The sequence below is a fragment of the Moschus berezovskii genome, chromosome 2 (assembly GCF_049115385.1).
Source record: "Moschus berezovskii isolate FMDL1 chromosome 2, NW_MosBer_1.0, whole genome shotgun sequence".
Taxonomy (NCBI): Eukaryota; Metazoa; Chordata; class Mammalia; order Artiodactyla; family Moschidae; genus Moschus; species Moschus berezovskii.
The window spans coordinates 111,859,607-111,868,901 of record NC_142461.1 but is presented as its reverse complement, the minus strand read 5'-3'; the positions used below and the strand labels follow the sequence as shown (position 1 = coordinate 111,868,901).

General features: G+C 39.3%; 1 pseudogene; it reads right to left on the bottom strand.

The window, feature by feature from the left end:
• Positions 1 to 8,161: 8,161 nt before the first annotated feature.
• Positions 8,162 to 8,463, bottom strand: LOC148778585 (ATP synthase F(0) complex subunit g, mitochondrial pseudogene; annotated as a pseudogene).
• Positions 8,464 to 9,295: the final 832 nt, after the last annotated feature.

Here is a 9,295-nt window from a genome sequence, read left to right as displayed (position 1 = left end):
CACTTTCACTTTGAAGGAGATACTGAATGGTCTCTAGTACTGAGACCGCTGGGAATGAGAAAGGATGCCCCCTTCTTTCCCAGCGTTTGTTTATTTTAGAAAACGATCACAACTGACCTGGCATATCCTGAAATGCAGTGGGAAGTGCTGAGGCTGCAGGTACTAATATGTACCACCACCTCCTTTCCCCTGCCCCCCAAGCTGACCACCTACACCTTAGGCACACAGGCTGGTACAAACGCCTCTGATTGTTTAGTTTCAGTCCCTTTACATACTAACTTATTGCTACACATCTCAGATTTCCCAAGCTTCTGTGTTCCTTCTTTGAAAAGGGCAGTTTCTTGTGGCTGGGCTGGGTGGATGAATGAACTTATCTGTCTAGGTAGAGTCTAGACAACTGCTATCTCTCTTCAAATTACAAAGGGACCTTTTTTCTCCAAATGAACAAAACACTAAGACTGAAACTTACTTAGGTAAAGATTTGTCATCACTTCATGGCAAATAGATGGGGAAACAACGGAAACAGTGAAAGACTATTTTGGGGGGCTCCAAAATAAGTGCAGATGGTGACTGCAGCCATGAAATTAAAAGACACTTGCTCCTTTGAAGAAAAGCTATGACTAGCCTAGACAGCATATTAAAAAGCAGAGACATGACTTTGCCAACAAAGATCCGTCTAGTCAAGGCTATGGTTTTTCCAGTAGTCATGTATGTGAGAGTTGGATTCATAAAGAAAGCTGAGCACTGAAGAATTGATGCTTTTGAACTGTGGTGTTGGAGAAGACTCTTGAGAGTCCCTTGGACTGCAAGAAATTCCAACCAGTCAATCTTAAAGGAAATCAGTCCTGAATATTCATTGGAAGACTGATGCTGAGTCTGAAACTCCAGTACTTTGGCCACCTGATGTGAAGAACTGACTCATTGGAAAAGACCCTGATGCTGGGAAAGATTGAAAACGGGAGGAAAAGGGGACGACAGAGGATGAGATGGTTGGATGGCATCACCAACTCAATAGACATGAGTTTGAGTCAGCTCTGGGAGTTGGTGATGGACAGGGAAGCCTGGCGTGCTGCAGTCCATGGGGTTGCAAAGAGTTGGACACAACTGAGTGGCTGAACTGAACTGAAAGGTTTACAGTGTCCAAAATGTCCAAATATAGTTCTTCCCCTTTGACATTCCATAAGTCAGAGTAGGCCTTAAATTGAAAACATTTTTCAGAGATAGTACATTGATTTACAGAGCTGAACTGAACTGAACTGAAAGAAAGATACAACCAATTAACATCTGACCCTTGATGTGAGCAAGTTACTGTTACTGAGAGGTGAAGACAGCCATAGGAACCTGGGTGGTAATGAGGCAGAGACTCAAGAAGGACCAAGAAAACACTGTAACAATAGTAGGTTTTACTGACTCAGTCATCTTGTTTAGTGCAGCCCCATTTTAAAAACTTCCCAAATAGACTTTTAAAACAATCAGATGTTTTGACTGATTTGCACGTTATGAAGCAGAATTCTGGCCATGTGTCTGGATTCCTCAATTCCAGTGGACCCAATTTAAGAGTTCAGCTTCTGAAGCACTGGCACCAGGGTTGGAACACTTGCTTCCTTTGTCAAATGATCCTATCTGGGTGTTCAGTTAAAGGATTCATTTATTAGCAGTGCATTATCTGGACTGGCAACATATCTGCTTCAAGTTCACTTAAGCGCTAAACTTTCTTTCATTTTCATTCCTTAATAAGGCTATGAAGGTGTTTCTTTGTTCAGAACTCTGCTTATGTTAAATTTCTGGTCATCAAAGGTGATATAAAAAATCCAGAACCAAATTGCCATTCTATTTTCTTTCCAATTCCCTTTTAAAACAGAAGATTGCACTGTGAACTTCATGTGTAAATGTCAATGCTGATAATTGGAATGTAATTATATGGGGGTAAAGCTAGATACTGCCATAGAAAAAACACTAAACATATGACTCTCTTTTTTCTTCTAAATGTGTATGTCCCCCATATTTCCCTCTGATTTCTGCCCAAGGATGACTTCTCTACTCTTTTCGAGGCACCAGAATACAAGGAGAATATCCAGACCGGAGACTGTCTCAATTGACATCCATCAGGCTCATTGTCCCTGCACTGTGCCGGGGTGGTCCAAGCCACAGGTAATCCTGAAATGGGAGTCAAATGGAGAAAAGGACTAATCCCAGCGCTGTGGGCTGTAGCAGAACAAATTCCTGGAGTATGGCTGGTGTCACACTTGTAAGAGTTGTCAGAGGGGCAAGGAGTTTGCATGTTGACCAACTCCTTCCTGAATAATAATATAGTCCTCTCTCTAAGGTCACTCTAGCAGAGTGTGTTTCTCTGAATAACTATGAATTGAATTTATGGCTTCCTATTTAAAAAAAGTACACTTTGAAATTCTACCTCCTCCGTTTGTCAATAGCTCTCCTAGTTCCACTGTAGAGGTTCCCCTTAGTACACCAACAATGCTTCTGACACGCGAGGAGCTTAATTACAAATGTTGTTCATAAAAGCATAGCTCAGTTCAGTTCAGTCGCTCAGTCATGTCCGACTCTCCGCGACCCCATGAATCATAGCATGCCAGGCCTCCCTGTCCATCACCAACTCCCAGCTAGGCTTGGTCAAAACCAGGAACTCTGTTTTTTATCTGGCATTTCCTGACTGTCCCAACAGTAAGATGAAGCTGGGGTAATTATTTGTTTCCCTACACTGTGAGATCCTTAGGTATAATAATAATAAGGGACTGAGTCATGGGTACATTTGGTAGATTCTTTGAAAAGATTCTCATTTACAGAACACATCGTTTCAACTGAAACAAGAGGCCTTTGTTTGAAAGGTGGGGTGAAGAGTATTATATTGGTGAGTATTGTCCTTCAAGAGCAAGAGTAGATGGGCAAGAATGGAGGGAAAGGAACAGAGGAACTGGGGATTCCCAGCAAGGGAGAGACTTGCAAGAAATAGTGTGGAGGTTTAGTAAGAAAAATGTGGCTCTCTCAGAGGGTGGGAAGTGGTTACTCCTTCTGGTGCGACCAACACATGTAGAGCATTACATTGTTTTTATTCCCTGGCTTAAGAATGACCCTTTTACTAAGTTTACTGGTTTCTTCCTATCCAAGACAACTTCCTTTTCCCAGAATCTTAACTGAGATGACAAAGAATCAAATGAAATTAACAGCAGATGCTTCATAAATCCTATTGTGTAATATGCAGGTACCATCCAGTAGGAAAGAACTCACTAGGAACCAGGAAATGGAGAAGAGTTAAAGACAACTTTCAGCAGTTAGAGATAACTGGACTCAAACCCTGTTGTAGGGTCTTCTGGAATGTTTGTTCTGTGCCAGCCTGTGTGAGGCTCACGAGGTGCAAGGATGACTGCGTAGGGCCTTTCCTATTGAGAAATCACTCATCGTTCATTTGTTCATTGTGGATTAAGGAAGCTCGTAGAGCTGCTGCTTCTCCTTGAAAGCCTTGCTGGCTCCCAACGTGTGACCCTCATCTGTGACTACTTTTCATTCCTTGAGACTGTTTTAGATTGTCAGAGAAAGGGCGAGTTCATCCCTTGCTGGTGGACATGTAAAGAAAGCACTACAGCCTTTTTTGAAAGCTGCCTGGAAACATTTATTAAAGTAAAAAATATGAATTACTTTTTGACCCAGCAGTCCCGCTCCTGGGAAAACATTCTATAAACATTCAAAGCCAGTATGAACTGATGAACAAGTTGTGGCAACAAGATCCAGGAACAAAGTGGTGGCCACTAAGAGTGGGGTGGCTGAGTGAATTGTAGATATGTACATGGAATATTATTTTGAAGCCGTGAAATAGAACAAATTATGGCTCTGCCATTTGGCATGGAAGGCTTTCCATGACCTCCTTTGTGTAAGGCAGACAGCAATCTCTGTATGCATGTTCATAAAGATATTTAAGTGAACAGGGAGAACATATGGAGGGACACGCCCTGGGTTGTTAATATTGGTCACTTGTAGATGGATGGTGTAGGTGAATCAACACGGGGTAAACAAGAGAGAAAGGAAGATGTTTTTGTTGCTGTGTTGCATGGCTTGTGGGAATTCTCCAACCAGGGACTGAACCCAGGCCCTTTGCAGTGAAAGCTCAGAGTCCTGACCACTGGACCTCCAGGGAAAGATATTGTTAAAAGACTGCACTGAAAATAATTTCACTCAACACAATGCCAACTAAAATAAAGTCCTGTCATATGTCTACTCCCCCCGCCCCACAAAACCAAACATGTAAACCAAAAAAAAAAAAAAAAATCCCTGATTCTCATAGAGCCTTTACATCCAATTACCAACTTACAGGCAATATAGAGAAAAGAGGAAACAGTCAAACTATATCCTGGGTGGCTATAATCAATAAACCAATGATGGACTCTTAAGGACAAACGACTTGACTTATTCAATAAAAATAAACTGCACGCAAAGCAATGGAGAAGGAATCTAACTGATTAAAGGAGATTTAAAGGATACAACCATCTGTAGTATGCAGGCCTTATTTGTATCCTGAAGGAACATACTTTGAAACAACAATAAATCCATTTATGGCAATTTTTATGGAACAGTTGGAAATTTAAATAATGGATAGTTGATTATGGTAAATAGCTTTTATTAATTTTGCAGATATGATATGCAGATATTAGAGTTATCAATAAAGGAGCTCTTATCATTTATGTTAATTACTGAAATATTAATGGATGAAATAATATGATGTCTGGGAGTTGTTTCAAAATACCATGGAAGGAGTGAATGAGGGTGTGGCTGGGCCAGTAGTTGTAAGTGGATGGTGGAGTGAGTGATGGGTACGTGGGCCTTCAGGATACTAATTTGTCTACTTTTATGTATGTTTGAAATACCCCATTATAAAAAGTTGAAAACATGATATAACCACATTTTGTTATTTATATAAAGTTTTTTGGCAAATTTTTAAGTGAAATTAAACAAATTAAAAAGCAAGATTGACTTTGAGATATATAACATATCTCTTTCATCAGTGTTTCCATGAATTAAATTTCAAAAATGAATTAAAGCATTGCAGAAAACAGGACCATACTAAGATTAACTTCTGGTCTTATAACCTGTGCCTGAGATGAATATTTTGTTAAGAACAGACTGCCCACCTATTGGAAAGTATAGCTTTGTTGTAGGCTTTTTACATTATGATTTCAAATTTTCTCTGCTCCTTTGTCATAATGTTAAAAAGTAAGAGACCTCATTACTATTTTATAAAATGCATCCAAAGCTTTCTCTATAATGGAGTTGAGCCAGTATTTGCTAGGCAACAGCACCCAATGTCAATTCAAATGTTTTTGATATTAATCAAGGAAATCAATCTGACCTCATGTATTTCTTATGCAAAATGCTTTATCAGCTGTTATGGGAAATACAAATATTAATAATATGGAACACAAACTTGACCATCAACAAGTTTGTGATGTCTGGAACAATCATTGTTTTTAAACAGAAATATCTTCATCGTCTAGATGCATCTGGATTAATTTAGTTTGCAAGATATATTGACACCATTACACTGACTGAAATCTGTGAAATGTTTGCTAGCCTTTCTGCTTTTCTGAATATAATGTTCATGTCCCACTTGAATACAATGAAGTAAACCTGGCATTTTGATGGTTGCTTATTTTAAAACGTGAATTATTAGCTTGAAAGCAAACTGTGATAAACTAATTGGAATTTAAAGCATCACGTGATGGGAATGGCAATATTGTTAATGAAGCCTACCTGCTTATGCAGAGCCTATAGTGATTGGGACTAATGTGGTTAGGACTCTGGGCTTCCACTGCAGGGGGCATGGCTGGTTGGGGACCTAAGATCCCATATGCCTTGACAGGGCCAAAAAAAAAAAAAGTGAAAGCTTATAGTCTCTAAATCTTTTCTGAGCATTCATGCTGCTCTGGGCATGTGCTCGGCTTTCTAGATTCCCTGGTACACTTAGGAATTTTTCAAAGCTTTTATTCCCCAGAATCTCACTCCACAGCCTTTTCTTCCTTTTATCATGTTTATTGCTTCCTTCAACTGTTGATTTTCATCCAAGGTGGCAGCAGCTTGTTGCTGCCAATATTTTTAAGGAACATCCTTCACCCTGAGGGCATTCCTAGACAGGTGAAACAAAGGCAGGCTCCTTGTGGTGGTTCTTGAGAGAACTCACAGACATGTCAAAACAAGTGTGATTCCTTGGGAACAAGGTTTTCTCTACTCTCTCCAATATCGTGCATTCATACTTGGAATTCAAATTGCTGTCTTGAAGAATACGATGTGTGGGGGGTAAAGCTAAGTTAAAATGTTACAGATTCTCTTATTATGTTTTAGTGGCCTTCTTCTGGTTAAATGTTTAGTGGGTTGCCGTAAAGCTTTGCTTATCTTCCAGCGTTCCAATAAGGTTGATCCTTACAGGACCCTTACTCTCCACTCCTCTGACCCCCAAGTAAATGAGTAAATGTTTAAAAATGAAACTTAGATCCCATTATTCCTTTGCTGGATCAGAACTCATGAATGTGGTTTTCAAGATCCTGCACGATCAACCTTCCCCTACCCATCCAGCCACAGGTCACACCACTCTCTCCCTTTCTTAGGCCAGCCTATCCAAAGCCTCAGTCTAAGTTAAATCCCTCTTCTCAGAAACCTCTTGAACATTTCCTTAATAGACTTTATGAAATTTGTCATCATTTCTATGGTTACTTGTGCAATTATTTATTTATTATGGGTTCTCCTTTGGATTATAAACTTCATGAGACTATGTCTAGTTTGCTCATCATCTCTATCCATAGTGCTTATCATGATACTGAGCTAATAGTCAATGATAAATGAATATTTGTTGAATTAATAAATGAAAGAATGGGTAGATTTGGAATCAGAAGCAGTCTATTGTGATTTTTCCCAGGGGGGTAACAGCATTGTTTCCTGGGCACCTGTCTACATGCTGGGAATGGGAGTAAACTCGCCTTTTCCCTTGTTCTTTGCCCCCTTATATGTGTCAGGAATATGATCCAGTTTGTTCAAGGACTGCTCTGGGATGGAGGAACTGAATGACAAGATAAACCAGGGGCAAGAGCAGAATTTTTATGCTCAAGGTGAACTAGGAATTACCAATGAAGAAGGAGAGAAGCTAAACCCATTAGATTTAAAAAAAAAAAGATTTTTATTAAAGTATTTACAATTGAAGTTGATTTACAATGTTGGGTTAATCACAGAAAAGTGATTCAGTTCTATTTGTATACACGCACATATAAGTGTATATGTAGGTGTATATGTGTGTGTGTATGTGTATGTATATATATTCTTTTACAGATTCTTTCCCCTTATAGGTTATTACAAAATATTATTACAAAATAGTGTAGCTCCCTATGCTGTGTAGTAGGCCCTTGTTGGTCACCTTACACACTACTATACTTAGTAGTGTGCGTTAATCTCAAACTCCTAATTTATCCCTTCCTCCATCTTTCCCCTTTTAAATTCATTAGATTATCCAAGAAGTTCAAAAGACCATTAGTTTATGAAGACACATTTCTCATAAATGTTATGATGATATAAATAAAACAAAAATGAGGGCAAAAGACATTGGAGTTATGGTAAAATCTAATAGCTTTGTCAAAACACACAGCTGCAGGCCCTTCCAAGGGGAAATTTAAAAATGTGAATCCAGTGGAGTGTGAAGAAAAGAGGAAGCAGGTTCTCATTGTTGGGAGTTAAAAGTAGTTTAGGGGCTTAGAGATTTGAAGGTGAAAAGTGAGAGGCAACATTGGAAATTATGAAGAAAGATATATATATATATATATATACTTTAATATTGCTGTGAATTTTAGCCTGATTATAAAAATTAAATATGAATGTTTTGAAACTTAGGATATTGTAGGAGATATTCGAAGTGACAAATGGAGTTTCATGCTTGGAAAGGGTGTAGGTATTTTTAATCATTGTTGTTAGTTGCTAAGTCACATCTGACTCTCTGCTACCCCATGGGCTGTAGCCCACCACGCTCCTCCATGGGATTTCCTGGCAAGAATACTGGAGTGGGTTGTCATTTATATACATTATCTTTTTATTGAAATACCAGTCTGATCATACATGACCCAAGAATATTCAAATAATAAACCAAATATAATCAGATGTTGAAGATCAGTCCTTAAACATCGTAGCCAATCATGCCAGGCTTGCCTGTGATTTCACTGATAAAAAGCCATGGCCATACCTCACTAGCCACTGAACTATTTGGCAGTCTCCTTAACTGTGAGCTATTTGCAGCAACCAGTTTGAGCACTGCTGATGATTTTTTCAGGTTCTAAGTAGTTGTAGAAATTTCAGCAGAGGTTGGAGAAGCCAGCTTCATCATAAGGTCTGAGGCCAAGATGTGGCTAATCCAGGCTTTGAGCAAATCACAGCACCATTTATTAGCATTAGAGCCTTCTCATTGAGATTACGGACAAATTGTCACCTTTAACAGTTGACTGAATTAGGTATAGGTAGTTTACAAGGCTGATAAGAATAAAGGGATCCAAGAAGCAGAAGTGTGGAGAGCAGAGCTTATTGCTTTGCCAGTGTATCTGAGCTGGCAGTGACACGTCAGGAAAAGGGCTGAGGGAGGAGAGGGAAGTCAGTAATCATCTAGGTGGGGGATCACTCAGAGAGGCCATGAGAGGTTGCTGAAATGAAGATTTGAGATGAATCACTGCAGAGTCACTTAGTTGGGCTGTCTCTTCCTCTTTTTGTTTTCTTCTTATTTTCTTGTGCCATTTTCTGAATTCCCTCTGATCACATCTTCAGAATGTATAAAATGGTATAGCTGTGTCTATGTGTGTTTGCGTATATCTCCTTGAAAAATAATAATGCAATCTAATTTCTGGAGCTATCTGGGAATGTAAGAGGATCTGTCAGCTTGTGTCTAGCTGCATGTGAAAGAATATCCCAGTAGTAGTGGCTTAAATAATAGGAGCAATGATGTCACAGTACATGAAATCTGGAGGTATTTGGTTCCAGGGTTGGTTCAGTGGTTCAATTATGTCATCAAAGCCCAGACTCTTTTTATCTCTCCACCCTGTTGTCCTCAGCATGTGACTCTTCATTTTTTTAAAGTATGTCATGCATCTCATGATCACCAGATACAATTTCCTAAGTTCTGACTTAGAGGCAAAAGCTCCAACTTAGAATATGATACATTGTGAGTTCTGCTTCTGCTTGGCATACATGCCTGCATATACACATACACACACACACATTCATTTATACTAAAAATAAAGACTTAAAGCAGTCCATGGGGGGG